This window comes from Chelonia mydas, chromosome 2 (genome assembly GCF_015237465.2).
Source record: "Chelonia mydas isolate rCheMyd1 chromosome 2, rCheMyd1.pri.v2, whole genome shotgun sequence".
Lineage (NCBI taxonomy): Eukaryota > Metazoa > Chordata > Testudines > Cheloniidae > Chelonia > Chelonia mydas.
Window position 1 is genome coordinate 237,824,005 of NC_057850.1, and position 17,954 is coordinate 237,841,958.

The following is a 17,954-nucleotide window of genomic DNA, read 5'->3' on the forward strand; positions in this document are numbered from 1 at the left end:
CCACCCCTGGTCTAGGTACACTTGGTCCTGCCTCAGCACACAGGGCTGGACTTGACTTTTCATGGTCCTCTCTAGCTCTACATTTCTATGATTCCAGGAGCTGGGGATTTAAGAAAAACACCAAATAGAAAAAGACTCAGAATAAAATCGCAAGAGTTGTCAATGCTAAGTGGGACCTAACAGGAATTCCACCCCATCAGTAAACAGACTCAGTTGCCACTCCAGCCTCAGCCCTTTAGTTCTGAATTAAGGCACCTTCTTTCCTTTGGGCAGTGGCTAGTTCTTGAAAAAAATGGAGATTTGTAGGGTCCACATGTTCAGTCTGCTCCCAAGGCTTATCTAGTAGCCCCGAGTTCACGTTTTGTTTGGACCTGCTGTGTCCCCACAGCCCTCTCCTGCAGCCCACATGGGGTATGTCTACACTGTAATAAAAGACCCGCAGCATGGCCATTGCTGGCCAGGGTCAGCCAACATGGGCACACAGAGCTAAAAATCGCAGTGTAGCTATTTGGGCTCAGGCTGGAGCCCAGTCTCTGTGACCCTCCACCGTCATGGGGTCTCAGAGCTCAGGCTCCTGCTCAAACTCAAACATCTACTCTGCATTGTTTAGCCCTACAACCTGAACTCTGCGAGCCCAAGTCAACTGACCTGGAGTCTAAGACTTGGTGATGCAGGTTTTTTTATTGTAGTGTCAACATACCCTCCGTGTTTTCACAAATGGTATCCCCATTCTCCAATGGGAGGAGAGCTGGCAGCAGGAAGTAGGGATGGGCTTGCCAGCTCTCTAGACAACCAGGGCTCTGGGGGCATGATCAGCCTTCACAGCACTGCTGCTGACATGTACAGTAGAGGCTCCACACTTTTTCATGAACTGAATCATCAATCTGTACCTTTTAAGTCTCCCCATCAATATTTATTATACCTTTGCTTTCAATTGAGTAAATGTGTATTTTGGAGGTTTTTTGAGTTAGGTAGTGGCAACTCTTGCTGAGTTAAATAGTGCAATGCACTGCAGTGTTGCCAACACTCTCGATTTTATTGCAAGTCTCTCAGTATTTGACAGTTATTCTTAAAGTCTCATTTCCAGGAGGTATTTGATTAGGTGATGATTTTCCGGTTTCATTTATAAAAAATTGAGTTTCTGTCCTTCCTGCTTGAAAAGAAAAGTTTGAAAATGTGACCTGCATGCACCTTAGAGACTAAAAATCCAGAAAACAAATAACACCCTCCCCCAAATATTGTTTTGTTTTTAAATCTAATTTTTTGGGGGGGCTGATTCATGACTTGAGTGTCTGTTGCTTGCAATACTAGCACTGCATAAGTGAGGAGTAGATTACAATGTATAGTAAGCAATTCACTTTTTGCCTTGCTAAGAGAGATTCTGTTCAGCTGCCTGCACTGATGAGGATCTCTGAAGTAACATGAAGGAAACAAACAAGGACAGAAAAGTACAAATGTGTTTAAAAATTCACACTGTGCAAAGGAAGAGTGGTCTGTTCTATTTACTGTCAGCAATACAAACAATACAGGATTGAAAAATATCTGGAGGCTGTCTCCACTAATCAGTGATTCGGTAACAGCTGATAAGATAGCTCACACTGAGAAACAAATGAACACCATGTCATGCCCATATCTTCAGTAATTAATATCGCGGGACTAGATTGCAGGCATTAACTACTGCTTTTGCTTCCTTTCTTTCTTCATGACTACAGTATCCAAAAGTGAGTCACATATACCTCCATTGCATTTTGGCAGGATAATAAGGTTTGTTTTTTTTTAAATTAAAGATTATTAGTTTGGGTTGGCCACATAAGCGGTCATTAAATACTACTGAAAAGATAACATTTCCTAGTGACACTCCAGTTAGTGCTAAAAGAGAGGGAGGGAAAAGCTATTGCTTTGTCTCCAAGTATAATAATCTTCTGGAAACTAGAGCTACGCTGAATTTAACAGTTTCTACCCACCCTGCCCCCAGCTGTAACAGCTATGAAAAGGAGTGATTACCTTTTATTAGCTAAACTACTGAAATGCTGAGCAAGGATGGCAGACTTAGTAGAAATGAATGTAGTCTTAAAAATTTTATTGATTTTATTATGGGAAATACAGAGAAATATATACATGAAAGCTTTTGTTCAAGACTACCCTGGCTATGGTAACAATGTACTTTAGCGGCTACTTATGGGTTCACCTATTCCATTATCCTGTTTCTGACATTGGCCAGAACCATATGCTTCAGTATAAGTTGCAAGGATCTCCATAATGGTCAGTTATGGAGTAATCTGCACATGGGGAAATTTCTTCTGAGTTACTTTGATACCCATATTTCAAGCTTCTAAAAACAACCAAAAAATAATGTGATCATAGATTCTGGTTTTACCAGAATAGTCCCAGTTTTACATACAATGCCTCGATGTCAGAGGCACCTCCTTTGAGAAACTTGAAATATCCCTTTTTATTTGTAGCAATCAAAACCAGGTTTTTTAAAATAACCTCAAAAATGTTTGGTTATGGCACATTGCTAAACTGAGTAGGATTTGTTCTCTTTAGCAGGAGCACGCAGCCCAGGGGAACAAGTGAGTGTTCAGTGTGATAAACGGTGTTGTGCTTGGGAGTGTAGACACTATCAAAGCTGGTTTTGAACTTAAAGCAAATGTTAATGACAATGCTTTGCTTGTTGGGAGGACTGAGTATGATATTCCAGGGTGCAATCCAGACCAGTGAGGCTCTGTGTCACCACCTGCCATGCACCCTGGGGGCCTCACAATGTTTTGGTGCTGTAGCTCCAACCTGAGCTGCTCACAACCAGCCTGCCAGCATGCAGGTCACACCATGAGTGTCTGTGTATTGCTGCAGCCTCCCAGAAACAATCCAGTCACACTCTGGTTTCCACCAGCCTTGTTTTCCACATGCAGGGTGACCCCAGTACACTCCAATCCTGGATTTTCCCCCCCAAAATGTGTGTTCTGAACTGTCCAGCCATATTGGGTCCATTGCCCTTTTAAGGGGATCAAGATACAATAGTTTGCCACCTCATGCGGCGCTACCCATGCAGTTCACATCACTAGATTAGTTTTGATCAAAGAAGAAAAACAAAATTATTTAACTACAAAGAGAGGTTTTAAGTGAGTACAAGTAATGAGGTGTTAAGTCAGAAATGGTTAAAATAAAAATAAAACACTTTCTAAATTTAATATATTAGACCTGGTTCAAGATGGAGTCCCCTTACTAGATGCTCCAGTGACATTGCTGACCAAACTCTTAGGCCAGGATCTGGACCCAAGGTCCAACGGCTGTTTTCGTTTGTCCTCTTGGGTGAAGGAGAGAGATGGACAGGAGGTGTTTTGCCCCTCAATTTTATAGTTCAGTCAGCCTTTGAAATGCATTTTCCTGAGAGTGACCCCTGTATAAAATTCTTTCCAGCTGAGAGCAAAGAGACATGGAGTCTGGGTGGAGGAAGTTCCAGGATGTGTTTTTTCCCCCACCTACGTACGCTGAAATGCAGATTTGGCTTGTCTCTTGTCTTCCCCTCCTTCCATCCCAAAGAATGGCCACTGTATACATGATGGACCATCAGCTTTGATGACACCTGTCTAGGGCCGTCAGCTTGTTCTTTATCTTTCCCCACTTCCCAGACTTCTCTGGTAAATACAGTTCAGACATGAATTCAACTTATGGTCATAACTTTGCATATAATGTTGCTGCATACATTTCACCATGACGTTACTGACCAGCAAGTTATCAGTTTTGAAATGATATCTTACAAAGTATATTTTGTACGAAAATTATTATAATAGTGTGTAGGGTATGAATACAGAGGGGGTATTCCATCACAGAGAGAGAGAGAGAGAGAGAGTAAGCTATTTTTATCTGGCCAGATTTTCAAAAGAACCTGACACCAAACCTGATATGCTTTCTGAAAATCTTATCAGGCTTTTTTTTTAAAAAAAATCTTGTTGCTTGTATAGCTTTCTTATTCATATTGGCTATTATATTAATTTAAAACCTGACTGGTTTCTTGCTAAAGCAACAAAAATTGCAAAACCAAACACCTACACAAACCTGTTCATTTCTAAATCAAAAATGACTCTTTCATGTAGGTTTCTGTGTCTTCTCTGTCTTTCTCCAGGCCTTGTCTTAATATCTGATGCTGTAAGTGCAGAGTACATTGTTGCCACTTGACAAGTTATAAAGTAAATAATATGCACTTCTAGTCCCCTGCTTGCCCCCATATAAGAAATATAAATTACTTTATAATATACATACAATATCAATATACATCAAACCTCTCATTGACATCAAAGGGAATAGGATCTGACCCAAAGCCAGCTGGCAACTGGTCTAAAGGTATGCAAATAAATGTCACAGAAATGATTATAATGGTAGAGGCTAGTACAACTTTCACAACCATGCGCTTCAGCTACCATCTAAAATTATTGGCAAATACAATGTAGTAAGACATACTTAAATGATGTCAAATGTTAAGGGAAAAAAAATCAAACCTAGTTGTCTAAAGTTACATTCCTAAGTCTCTGTTTAGTCACCTAAATATTAGTCAATAGGGCTTATCAGAAAATCTTCTATCAAGTCTATTTTTTTTGGTGGGACAATTGAGTTTTTTGCAAAAAGTGTCTTTCCCCAGAAAATGTTGATTTTGCATATATCTATCGGGAGGGTGGGGGACTGACAAATTTTCAGCTGAGAAGCACAAACTTCTGCCCAATAACTGAAACTTTCACTTGAAATATGTCAAACATTTCATTTAGACACTTTTGATCAAGAGCAAGTGTTTTGATATGCCTGAATGTAAATGTGTTTTTTAGCCTGATTCAACATTTAAACTGTGTCCTCCTGAACTGCTGCAAAAACTCATGGCAGTTTTAGTTTGGGTGCCAATGCTCTCCTTATCTGCCATGGGCCAGACTCCCCAGCAGGCCTGCATCTTCCATGATGCATCAGAGCCACGTCACTCCGAGGATGCACTCCAATGGTTCAGCAATAGGGGAAATTCTGGTGTATCATGGGAGTTGTAGTCCAGCCAGTGATCCCAACCTGCTGGAGACAATTAGGGTGTGAGGGAAACCAAACAATAACTGCCATGAGGTATTGTGGCAGCACAGATGGATACATTTAAAGTCAAAGTGTCCAAAAACAAAATAATGAGGAGTCCTTGTGGCACTTTAGAGACTAACAAATTTATCTGGGCATAAGCTTTCGTGGGCTAGAACCCACTTCATCAGATGCATGGAGTGGAAAATACAGGAGCAGGTTGAAGAATTGCCACTTTTAGGTCTGTAATTGAGTGACCAGGGAGGTTGAAGTGTTCTCCTACTGGTTTTTGAATGTTATAATTCCTGATGTCAGATTTGTGTCCATTTATTCTTTTGCATAGAGACTGTCCGGTTGGCCAATGTACATGGCAGAGGGGCATTGCTGGCACATGATGGCATATATCACATTGGTAGATGTGCAGGTGAACGAACCCCTGATGGTGTGGTTGATGTGGTTAGGGCCTATGATGGTGTTCCTTGAATAGATATGTGGACAGTTTGTTGCAGGGTTTGGTTCCTGAGCTGGTGTTTTTGTTGAGTGGTGTATAGTTGCTGGTGAGTATTTGCTTTAGGTTGGGGGGGGCTGTCTGTAAGCAAGGACTGGCCTGTCTCCCAAGGTCTCACTCAATAACAGACCTAAAAGTGGCAATTGTTCAACAAAAAACCTTCAAAAACAGACTCCAATGTGAAACTGCAGAACTGGAATTAATTTGCAAACTGAACACCATCGCATTAGGCCTGAATAAAGACTGGAAGTGGTTGGGTCATTACAAAACCTAAACTTAATTTCCCCCATACTAATTTCCCCCTACTGTTACTCACACCTTCTTGTCAACTGTTTGAAATGGGCCACTCTCATTACCACTACAAAAGTTATTTTTCCTCCCTTGGTATCCTACTTTAATTGAATTGTCTGGTAAGGCAACTCCCATCTTTTCATGTATTTATACCTGTTCATGTATTTTCCACTCCATGCATCTGCTGAAGTGGGTTCTAGCCCATGAAAGCTTATGCCCAAATAAATTTGTTAGTCTCTAAGGTGCCACAAGGACTCCTTGTTTTGCTGATACAGACTAACAAGGCTACCACTCTGAAATCTAAAATAAAATGTTTCGATTCCATTCATCAAACCAAAACATTGTGATTTGGGTTAACTCAACCCCAAGTGAAATATTTTTAATTTTCTGAGTGGAAAATCAAAATTTTCTACAGAAGAAAAACACATTTTCTGACCAGCTCTAACACTTAAATGTGGATTTAGGAGTAATATTTGAAAAACTTCTTCCTCACTTAGAAGCCTAAATCCGCTGACTTTCAGAGGTCTTAGGCTCCTAAGTCACTTAAATGCTTTTTAAATGGTACCCTAAGAAGCCTAACTTTAGGCACCTAGGTTTCAAAATTGTGTTCCAAATCTTTTCTCGGCTTTTATTCAGTCCTTACTTACATCAGAGTGTCACAGGGCAAAATCCTGACACCTTTGAATACAGTGGGGGCCACGATTTCACCCCAGTGCATAAAATATGTGTAAAAAGTCCTGGTTGTTGGAAAATAGTATTGTATGTAGCAACTACCAGTATGTTTGAATAGTGAATTAGAAGTTTGTTAACACACTATAAAGTGACTGTTGTCTTAAATCTAAATGAAATTCTTTCATGAAAATCTTAATTTAAAATCTGATCAATTACTTTTTTGCCAGACCTAACATGGAATGGGTTTTAAACTGCTGTAGATGAGAAGCCCAAAACACAACAAAACAAAAAACCCCAACAACCCCAAAACCTGAAATGGGCAGACTTTTAAAGAATATAATCATGTATTGATTGTACTATTTCTCTAAGAGGTACAATCAGTGCATGGCATTTTGTAAAGAAGGTACAAGACATTTTTTAATACAATGTGTTTAGTTGAAATCCATTGAAACACTCCTTATGAAGCCAGTATTTCAAGCATTGTGCTGCAGATAATCATTATTTTTAAAAAGAATTCATCATACTGCTGGTGTGAAAAATTCACACTAGGCAGACAGTATTTAATAAGTAAATCAATAATGTTCATTTCAGGGAAAAATTAGGTATAGACTATAGCTAGGGAAGATAATAAAACAAGATCAAATACTAAATCTCAGAACTAATGACCCATTAGGAATAATGCAATTCACTGCTGTATCAAGCTGCAGTATATTAAGAAGCTTACATCATAAAATGCTGTGTAAATGCAAATTCAATCTAATTTGTCATATGATTAAAACGCAAAGACTAAGGAATCCTGTTGTAATCTAATGTAGCATTTACTACTTCAGTACAGCTATGTTGGAGAGGACTGGTGCTAAGAGGCTGGTGCTCAGAGCTGATATTTCCAGGGTATAAACAGGTCAGCTTTTCAAGGGAAGAGGATACACAGTGCAGCTCTTAAATTATCTGTCCTTTATAGACATGCTTGATTTCTTCTGTATAATTTAACTGTGCTTAGTGATACACCCCAGTGCAAACAGAAACCTGCTAAGTAAGAGCTCCTTGCTCCTCTCCATCACCATGTGTTCAAGGGGCTGCCCCTGTATATCTGGGCCTTAGGAAAAGTGGAAGGGGAAGTGTCACCATTGCAACATGCTCTTCCCCTGCTTGCCTAACCCTGTGGAAACTCATGCTTCCAGCTCAGCGAAACAAAGGAGGGTGGTTGGGGAGCTTGCTGGGCTCTCTCAAATTACCACCCTTCAAAGTCATTGGGAAACCAACTGAAGTTAATATGAGCAGAATGCTGGTTTGCTCTGCCAATCTATGGTGCCTACCTGCAGAGCAGAGACCAAGGGTAACTACACACGTGCCGTTTACCTCCTTTGGATCCCCTGAGTTTTACATATGTCTGAAAGACCTTGATTTTTTTCAAGGACCTTTAACCACATCCCTTCGTTTTAGCATACACGCACACACATGGTCTTGTAAACACACCTTTTGCATACTACCACCTGGGTGGGAAGAAGAGAGATTCAGCCACCCGTATGGGCCATTTATAGACCCTCCATGCACAGAACCTATTGTCCGCATTGGTGAGTGGCAGCGTCTATCTCCTGTGGGTACAAGTGGTCATAGGAAATGTCTGCCTGGGTAATTTCCAAGACTGCAGGACTGTAACTCATTACCTCATGGGCTAGTTGATAAATGCCATCACGATTCCTGAGCACAAGCATGTGTATGGGTCACAGGCTGTGCACAGCAGCACGGTGATCCAGCTGAAGAAGCAGCTGAGTCCCAGCATTTTTCAGATGTTGGTAGCGGGTTTGGCTGAGTGGCTATCTGAACTCTTAGATGCTCATCTGAACCCAGCTTCTGAACCTTTTGAGATTCACCTGCTCCTACTGTTGCTGATATTACTGGAATATGTAGAGGCTCCAACTGAGACCAAGATCTCATTGGCTAATTCTTGCAGTTTCTACTTAGATATTTATTCTTAATATGTCACCATTTCTTTCTGTCCAGACTGCTAACATTTTTGTGAGAGCCGTCACCTTGTGTCTCTTGGCTACTGCTCGCTGGCCTTGATGCTAGGCATTGTTGCTAAGATTATTTTTCTGTCTTGTCACTCTAACCACATCACTCCATTCCCCCTTTTCATCCATCTGCTGGCCCCCTCCTCCACCACATCACACACAAACACTAGGTCTGTACCTTCAAGGCCCTTCCTCATTTAACTCCACCCTATTTCTTGTCTCTCGGATCTATTTGTTTATCAAGCTGTGATCTGCACCTTCACTCTGCTGATGAGGGCAGCAACCATCCACAGTAGAGCTGCTTGGAACACTTTTGATGAAATGAAATTTCATCAGAGGGGGTGGGAAGGAGAAGAAAATGTGAATTTAACATGTGGTAGTCTGGTGGTGAGGGCGCTGGCCTAGGATTGGTGATTCTGAATGATCTGGGATGACAAAACCTGCTCTGAATCAAGCACACCAAGGACATGAATGTGGATCTCCCAGTTTTCTAACTACTGGATTATATACTTCCTCTTCCTGAAGTGGAAAACTCGGGTTTTTATCTGAAAATGGGCATTTAAGTATAATTTCATTTTTCCAGTGTGAAATTAAAGTCAACTTTGAAACCTCAAAAGTTGCCATGAAACAGCCCTGTCCCGTCGCCAACTCTAATAGCCAGGATATCCACTGTTTTCAAAGGTGTCAGGATTCAGCTACTTCTGCCCTTTCTCCCATGTCACCCCTCCATGCACAGGAAACACTCCCCGGTGATATTCTTCTCTTTTAAATCCTTCCTAAAACTATCTCTACTGCGAGGCTCACAAGTCACTCTGATATTCCACTGGCTAGACAATGGTTGAGCAGTGACTTCTGCTTTTCTGCTCCACTCTGTTCATTTTGTTACCTCATTCTCCCACCATATTTGTCAGTTTTGTCTGCTTATGTCCTGGCTGTGGTCTGGATTGTGATCTTTCAGAGGGACTGTCTTTTCTGTTACATTTCTATACAGCACCTAGCACAGTGGAGCCTTGATTAGGGTTCCTACCAACAATGCTAAACACTGTATTTAAACCTAGCAGACAGTCCTACCTAGTCTAGTTTACATAGGCAGGAAAGATAAAGGGTCATAGGGGAAAGAGAAGTATCAAAAATTGAAGTGACTTTCCCAAGATCACACAGCAAGTTAGGGGCAGATCCAGGAATAGAAATCAGGCCTCTGGAGTCCCATTCTACTTTCTGATGCACTGGACCATATAGCCAGTAGTTGCAAGGTTACCACATAAGTGACAATAACTGGGTAGTTTAATTTTTCTGTTGTCTGGCTTCTGGTTTTATATAAAAACATCTTGGGCAAGAATTCCATTGCTTTATAGTCTGATTTATTAACTGTAAAATACAAGTGGACTGAGGCAGTGTCAAAATTCAAGTAGCAAAATTCCAAAATGATCAAATGCGTCTGTATCCCTCAGAGAGCTGATGCTAAAACTGCTATTCCTCCTTCTGGAAGAACTATACCTGCATGCAACATTATAAACAAATAAACTAACAGACAGACGGTGTCTCCTAACACCCCAGAGGTGCAATTACTTCGCACTCCCAACCTACACCCTCGCAGCTCCAAGCCAAGCTTACTATTCCTGTTTTGCGTACAGTATTACATTTCATACTTTCAAAAGCTTCAAATAAGCTTTCCTACAGCACTTGTATTTAAATATTTGTTTATTTGCCAAAGGCGGGGATAAATAGTATTCTCTTCCAGGATTATGCAAGGCTGTGTCAGTAATTTTGATTTGGGAAGGAGGCCACAAAAATATGGATTTTGAGTGACAATGCAAAGTTCATACAATAAATAGCAAATCTTCCTTATGTAAAAGGCTATAGGGCTGTTCTAGTAATTTCTCTAACTGTTAATTATCATAATAATTACTCACCTGCAAAAGTCACTAGGTGACAGACAACCTATAGTTATGTTGTACTGTGTAGACAGGGAAGCTTGGAAGGATTAATTACAACATATTATATATGCAATGACATCTTCGTCTACTGTAGAAAACAATAATCCTGTTTATAGTTGGCGCTCTTCTCTTTTACTTGTAATTTTGTGTGTGTAGGGGCATGCTCATGTGCTCCAGAATGGGAGGTGGAAAAAAAAATCCCATTTTTAGCAGAACAAGGCACAGTAATCTCTGTAAGGTCTGAATCCATTGAAATACCCTTTGGGATTTGCACTGCCATTCCTGTTAGGCACCCACCTGCTCACCCATTATTAACTTTCCTGTTTCTGTGGTATTTTAGGTAAAGATACTAATATGAATATCATTATTTTGTAAAGTTCTTGGAAATTCTTGGAAAAATAAAAGGAATATTTTTCCATTTTATGAGGTAGTTTAGTAGAAGCTTTTCCTGTTTACGGTGTGATTCTGCTCTGAAAAGGGTGAAATGTAGGTCTTTGCATAACTTAAGTCCCTTTTAAGCCCTGTTTTGAGGACTCAAGAAGGATTTAAGATTTTCTGGTGATCCTTTGTCACTTCACCCAGAAGTGATTATAAAAAATTTGGCACCAATCAGCTCCTGATGTCTATTTACAATCATATCTTCTCATTTTAGGATCTATCTACACTACAGTTGGGAGGTGTACTTGAGTGGCTAGCCTGTGGTGCTTCTCACTGTTACTTTTAGCAAGCTCACTCTATCAAAGCTAGCTTGGGTGTGCATATACACACAGCAATCACACCTGCCTCCCAGTTGCAATGTAGGCATATCTTTAAGGACTAAAATACATTTTTTACCTATATTAGCACTGATGAGCCAACCCAACTTTTGGGGTAATGATGTGGGTTCTTCTCTCTCACTCATCATCAACCAAACAGTTAATTGTTCCAATTGCAGGTCTTGGCTCTACCTTCTGCAGCATCAATGCAACCTCCTTTGAAAGTACTGGATGCAACACAAAATATAATTTGAAATCAATGGATGGAGATGATGTACAGCCAGGAAAGAACCCACTCAGAAAAAAAATTACTTAAAAACTGAGCAAAATTGATGTGGAAATTACTGATACACAATGAACATCCCATTTATGATGCCAGTTTTAAAGCCATATGTCAGAGTAGGACATACATGTGAAAATGTTGACTTCTCTTGCAACCCTTGCCATTAACATCACTAAAACCCCTTTCTGACTCAGAAAATTAAAGGGTAGGAGACTTTCACCATTTCTTAGTGATGCCTGTAAAGAAATTCTGAAAGATTTTTCTTCCAAAGACATGGTCCAAGTCCTTTCTCTCACAAAGATCTCCTATGAGGCAGGGGAGACCTTACTAATTACAGGCATAAGATTTAGCAGGCCAAAGCTCATAAGAATATTTGCACTTCTGCTTCCTTTCTATTCTCTTTAATGTGGGTTGCAGATTTTGTTTCATTTCAGATAAAATCTGAATTAAACTGTATTGCTGAAAAGCAACTTTATTGACATAAACTCAGTGTTAGTGGATTCTTCTCTATATGTAAAATATTTAAAAATTGTTTAAACACAGTATGAATACACTGATGTTTGGTTTCATGTTTGATGTCTCCAATGATCTCAATTTTACCTCTAATTTTATAAGAATGAAAATTTCAATATGAGGCAGTGACATGAGAAATATAGTACTTGTCATTCATGACTGCCAGCTATGTATGGATGGTTTAATATAAACATCTGTCTAGAACTTTATTTTTCTTAACTTTCTAACAAAGTGAAAGACTCAAAAGTTCCATTCACATACTTGGCCCTTTTATTAAGTGCTTTCCAATGCTATTCCTTACAGACTTAAAGTATTTTCACAGTTCATTAAATCTTGTCTTTTTTGTTTTTAAATTAATATCTTTCAGAAGCCCACTAAACTCAGTCAAGTTAGAAGAGGGTAATGGGGTTTTCATTAGAGGACAAGGCTCTGCAAAAATCACTTAAAAGTAGCAGCTGATCATTTAAAATTATGTTGGAACACATAATTTGGGATAAAAGGTCCAAGTTCTATTAAATATGTGGTACTAAGAGACCTTTAAACTTAATCTCAGGTTGTTTACATGCACTCAGTGTGAATGCAACAAAATTCCTACTGAAGTTAATCTTTACACTTCGAGCTACATTTTCTTCTGGGTGCTTGATAGTAGCTCTCATTACCATGAATTGGGCTCAAGGGTACAGACAAAAAGAGGAGTCTATGCCCTGTGCTATAAACCCTCTGAGAAAGATTTTCAAAAGTGGCTAATGATTTTTGGGTTCCTAAAGTTTTACGTGCTCAGCTTGAGACACCACCAAGGAACTTAGTTTTCAGAAAGTGCTGCCTGTGGGAATCTATTCTCTGTGAGCTGTCTCCAATTAAGCGCCCCAAAATTGAAGCAGCCAGAATCACTAGTCACCCTTGAAAATCTTGGTCTATGATCTCTAGACTTAGAGTTGGACTCTTTGTGCCAGTTGACCATTTCCCATTTTTCCAAGGCTTTACACTTTCACTGGTTTAGAATACAGCGTGCACTGGTAAAGTGATAGTAAGTGGTAATGCTTCAACAAAAAGTACATGTTTGTAATCTACATAAATAAAAACTAAGCATGAAAATTACTTTACTTTTTTTTTCTAAATTTTTCTGATTCAATCCTCCTGCAAGAGTTGGAAAACGTTTTTGTTTAGACGTTACAGAGCTAAAGTCACTTCAGTCTGCATTATATATTTGGCAAAAAATTAGCCACCTGTTTATGCTTGCAATTGTAGGAAGATAAATTTAACTTTTCAACCTGCGTTTTCTGTGAGAAAAAGTATAATAAAAGCTGAATGAACTCACTGAGGTCCATCTATGTTTTTAAACTTCTGCCCATCATAGGTATCCTGAGCCCATGCCAAAGGTCCCCTGCTGAAATGGGGCCCTAGCAGTAATGTATAAATTTTTTTTTATCCAGTTTCAGATCATGCAATGAAACATTCATATGCAAGTGGAACTGCCAAAAAAAAAAGCAGCTGAAGAGCAGGAGAAGCTTGCAAAACTACCAAAAGAGATTTTTGGTTTTGGTCAGCTTTTGGTTTTCAATAAAATTTTAAAGACAAAAATTACTATTTATTTCCTACCGTAATGTGGTCAGGGCCCCCCAATTTACAGTGTGCCCGGGGCCTCCAAAGTCATGAAGATGGCCCTGAAGCCCATCACTGTAGTCTGAGATTTTTCCATGTAGAATCCATAGCAAGGGTCATAAATTGAAATCAAAGAATTATCAATTGCATATAGATTAGATGCTAGAAAGGGAGAAAAGAAATAACTGTGTATATAAGGAAGATGGTGTTGGAGTTAGCAATTATATATAGAAATTTTCACTTCTTGGCTTTTCACCTGGCTTGGCAGTGACGAAACACCATTATCATTTAATGACTGTTCAGTGCCTGAAATAAAGTAGCAATGCCATTTCCTAGTGCATGTGTCAACATCATAAAAAATAATCATGCCTGGAACTAATTGACACATTTATTGCCAAGCTCAGCAGGTGGAGAATGGAGTGTGTGGTCTATGAAGGATGAACTCTTGTTCGCTCCTAAAGATGTTCCCTCCACGGCAAGGAAGTGGGGAAGCTTGAGCTGCTGCTTCCAGTGCTGTTCCTGTTCCATGGACAAAAGGAGCTTTTCAGTTTCCATTGTTCTCAGTCCAGCATTCCGACTAGCACTGAAGTCAATTACCCTCCCTTTACTGCACCCAGATTTTGCAGCTCAGATTCAATTCATAATGCAGTTAGGGCTCACACCTCCAACTATTCAACGGAGTTTAATTTTCTGATAACGCTGTTTTTACTACCACTCTGAAATCATTTGTTATTCTTTGTGTAATAGCTTTGAAAAATAATGAACTTATTTATTATTCTTCATATTCTACCAGAATCCCATTGTAAATGGGCATTAAATAATGCACTGTTAAAATATTTTCTTAACAGATTCATATGCCTGGCCTAGAAAAGTGCTTCTAATGGGGAACATCTTGTTATCAGTGCTAAAAGTTAAATAATCTGATTTTTCTATCTTCAGATTTAGTCCGGAAATTAATTTTAAACTGTGTCATAAGTAAATGGAATATTTATGGCTCTTCACTGGGAGTATGTATCCCCAGAGCAAATATGCGGGAGGAGAAGAAGAATATAAAGACTTTCCAATAATGTAAAAATGAATGAATGTGTGCTCTGTTCATTCTGTTGCATTCTGTACTTGTAGAAAAATTATTCAAAGTCATGCTAGTGTGAGGCATATGTTTTACAGCTCTTTTTGAAAGGTTAAAGGAGCTGTCATTCAGAAGCCTAAAAAAGTGCTAAGACGATGAGATCAGGAGTTGAATTGCATGGTGGGGGAGGAATCGGGGTGAGCACATTGGGTGATTCCTCAAGAAGGGTAAGATGTAGAACAAGGAATGGAAAAGGGAACCCCTGCAGCCTGTTCCAAGTTGTGTCATTGGCTTGCTCAGCAATTATTGTGGCAATGATTAATTTCTCTGTGCCTCAGTTTATCAATCTGTAAAATGGGGACAATAATATCTCCTAACAGGGGTGTTATGAGGCTTAATTCATGAAAGATAATAAAGCACTTTAAGATGCTTGCATGAAAAGTGCTACATTATTCAACAGAAATAACTCCAAACACAAGGTAATGTAAACTGTGAATTTGAGGGGGTTATTACTATATGATAATGTAGAACAGGGGCTCTTTTTCCTCTGTCTTTCATCTGCTGGAAAGTTATTAGCTTTCTGCTTTCTTGGCAGCATACAGGAGAAGCTTGAGGACAGGTTTAGGATCCACTACATGTTGGAATCCCTCATAAGTTACAATCACTGCAGTCATCACATTGTCATTATTTATTATCCCCCTTTAGAGGAAAGGATTCCTGCTACCCCCACTTTCCCCTCAGAAGCTGGCATAGCTCCTAGGCCTGTCTGCTTGAATATGATTAAATATTATTACATGTCACTGGGACGGGTCTCAGGTCGCAGAGAAACTGTAGCAGACAGCAGAGCTGGCTGTCTTCTTTATGGTCTGTATCTGGAGGCAATTCTTGGGATAGAGTAGCTTCTTGGGAACTTGGCATCAATGTGTGGGCTAATATTCCAGAAGAGTAGATTGCCTGTGTGCAGTTTGGGACTGCCTCTTTTCCAGGATTCTTGTATATGTGTAAATAAAGCAAGTTATGCTTAGAATATACCCAGACTCTGCATTTGGACAGATAACTAGGGAGGAGTATAAAAATATTGCTCGAGCATACTAGAGTGTAATCAGGAAGGTCAAAACACAGCTGGAGTTGCAGCTAGCAAGGGATGTGAAGGGTTTCTACAGGTATGTTAGCAACAAAAAGAAGGTCAGGGAAAGTGTGAGACCCTTAATGAATGCAGGAGGCAATCTAGTGACAGATGATGTGGAAAAAGCTGAAGTACTCAATGCTTTTTTTGCCTCGGTCTTCACAGACAAGATCAGCTCCCACACTGCTGTCCTGGGCAGTACAGTATGGGGAGGAGGTAAGCAGCCCTCAGCGGTGAAAGAACAGGTTAAGGACTATTTAGAAAAGCTGGACATGCACAAGCCCATGAGTCCAGATCTAATGCATCCAAGGGTGCTGAGGGAATTGGCTGATGTGATTGCTGAGCCATTGGCTATTATTTTTGAAAACTCATGGCGATCAAGGGAGGTCCTGGACGATTGGAAAAAGGCAAATATAGTGCCCATTTTTTAAAAAGGGAAGAAGGAGAACCCGGGGAACTACAGACTGGTCAGCCTGACCTCAGTCCCTGGAAATATCATGGAGCAGGTCCTCAAGAAAACAATTTTGAAGCACTTGGAGGAGAGGAAGGTGATCAGGAACAGTCAACATGGATTCACCAAGGGCAGGTCATGCCTGACCAACTGATTGCCTTCTATGATGAGATAACTGCCTCTGTGGATATGGGGAAAGCAGTGGACATGATATATCTTGATTTTAGCAAAGCTTTTGACAGTCTCCCACAGTATTCTTGCCAGCAAGTTAAAAAAGTATATGGATTGGATTAATGGACTATAAAGTGGATAGAAAGCTGGCTAGATTGTCGGGCTCAATGGGTAGTGATCAATGGCTCAATGTCTAGCTGCCAGCAGTATCAAGCGGAGTGCCCCAGGGGTCGGTCCTGGGGCCAGTTTTGTTCCACATCTTTATTAATAATCTGGATGATGGGATGGATTGCACCCTCAGCAAGTTCGCAGATGATATTAAGGGTATGTCTACGCTACAAAATTAGGTTGATTTTATAGAAGTCGATTTTTAGAAATTGAAATTGATTGTGTAAGTCCCCAATAAGCGCATTAAGTCAGCGGAGTGTGTCCTCAGTACGATGGCTAGCATTGACTCATAGAGCAGTGCACTGTGGGAAGCTATCCCACAGTTCCCGCAGTCTCCGCTGCCCATTGGAATTCTGGGTTAAGCTCCCAATGCATGACGGGGCAAAAACATTGTCGCGGGTAGTTTTGGGTACATGTCATCAGTCTCCCCTCCCTCCCTCCCTCCCTCCCTCCGTGAAAGCAACTGCAGACAATCGTTTCGCGCCTTTTTTCCTGGGTTACCTGTGCAGACGCCGTAGCATGGCAAGCATGGAGCCCGCTCAGCCCACCGCTGTGTTGCGAGCATTGTAAACACCTCACGCGTTATCCTGCAGTATGTGCAGAACTTGGGGAAGAGCCGCCAGCGGGAGGACAATTGTGAGGAGGACATGGACACAGACATTGCTGAAAGCACAGGATGTGGCGCTTGGGGCATCATGGAGGCAGTGGGGCTGGTTGATACAGTGGAACGCCGATTCTGGGCCCGGAAAAAACAAGCAAAGACTGGTGGGAGTGCATAGTCTTGCAGGTATGGGATGATTCCCAGTAGCTGCGAAACATTCACATGCATAAGGCCACTTTCCTGGAACTCTGTGAGTTGCTCTCCCCCACACTAAAGCACAGGAATACCAAGATGAGAGCTGCCCTGACAGTTGAGAAGTGAATGGTGATAGCTCTGTGGAAGCTTGCAATGCCTGACTGCTACTGGTCAGTCGGGAATCAATTTGGAGTGGGAAAATCTACTGTGGGGACTGCTGTGATTCAAGTAGCCAGTGCAATCACTGACATTCTGCTATCAAGGGTGGTGACTCTGGGAAACGTGTAGGTCATAGTGATGGCTTTGCTGCAATGGGGTTCCCTAACTGTCGTGGGGCGATAGATGGAATGTATATCCTTATCTTGGCACCAGACCACCTTGCCAACCAGTACATAAACCGCAAGGGGTACTTCTCAATGGTGCTGCAAGTACTGGTGGATCACAAGGGACGTATCACTGACATCAACATGGAATGGCCGGTAAAGGTGCATGATGCTCGCATCTTTAGGAACTCTGGGCTGTTTGAGCAACTGCAAGAAGGGACTTACTTC

The 17,954-nt window shown here is 40.7% G+C and overlaps 1 long non-coding RNA gene across 1 annotated transcript; it reads left to right on the top strand.

Annotated features, from left to right (window-relative positions):
* The first annotated feature begins 8,254 nt into the window (after positions 1 to 8,254).
* LOC122464367 lies at positions 8,255 to 17,370 on the top strand. The gene is made up of 4 exons (XR_006288316.1): positions 8,255 to 8,265; positions 12,712 to 12,715; positions 13,548 to 13,562; positions 17,252 to 17,370. It is a non-coding gene; the product is annotated as an uncharacterized LOC122464367 (long non-coding RNA).
* Positions 17,371 to 17,954: the final 584 nt, after the last annotated feature.